Source organism: Megalops cyprinoides, chromosome 3 (assembly GCF_013368585.1).
Source record: "Megalops cyprinoides isolate fMegCyp1 chromosome 3, fMegCyp1.pri, whole genome shotgun sequence".
Classification (NCBI taxonomy): Eukaryota; Metazoa; Chordata; class Actinopteri; order Elopiformes; family Megalopidae; genus Megalops; species Megalops cyprinoides.
Genome location: NC_050585.1, coordinates 48,805,197 through 48,805,468, shown reverse-complemented (window position 1 = coordinate 48,805,468; position 272 = coordinate 48,805,197).

The following is a 272-nucleotide window of genomic DNA, read 5'->3' as shown; positions in this document are numbered from 1 at the left end:
TATGCTGAAGCCCCTGGCCAAACTGCAGGCATTGACTTCTTGACACAAACCGTCAAGTTTGGTAACCCTGTCTTCTGGAGAGTTTGCAGTCTCCCCACTGATATACAGATGACCTAGTTTGAGGACAGCACCTTTCACTTTCTGTGCTTCTGCCTGTTCAGAGCCGGAAAGACGTGAGACACGAGCAGCTCAGTAGCTGTAATCCAGCGAGCCAAAAGTGGTATACATGTTGATCACCAGCTGTAAAAAAAAATAAAAATAAAAATCATCAT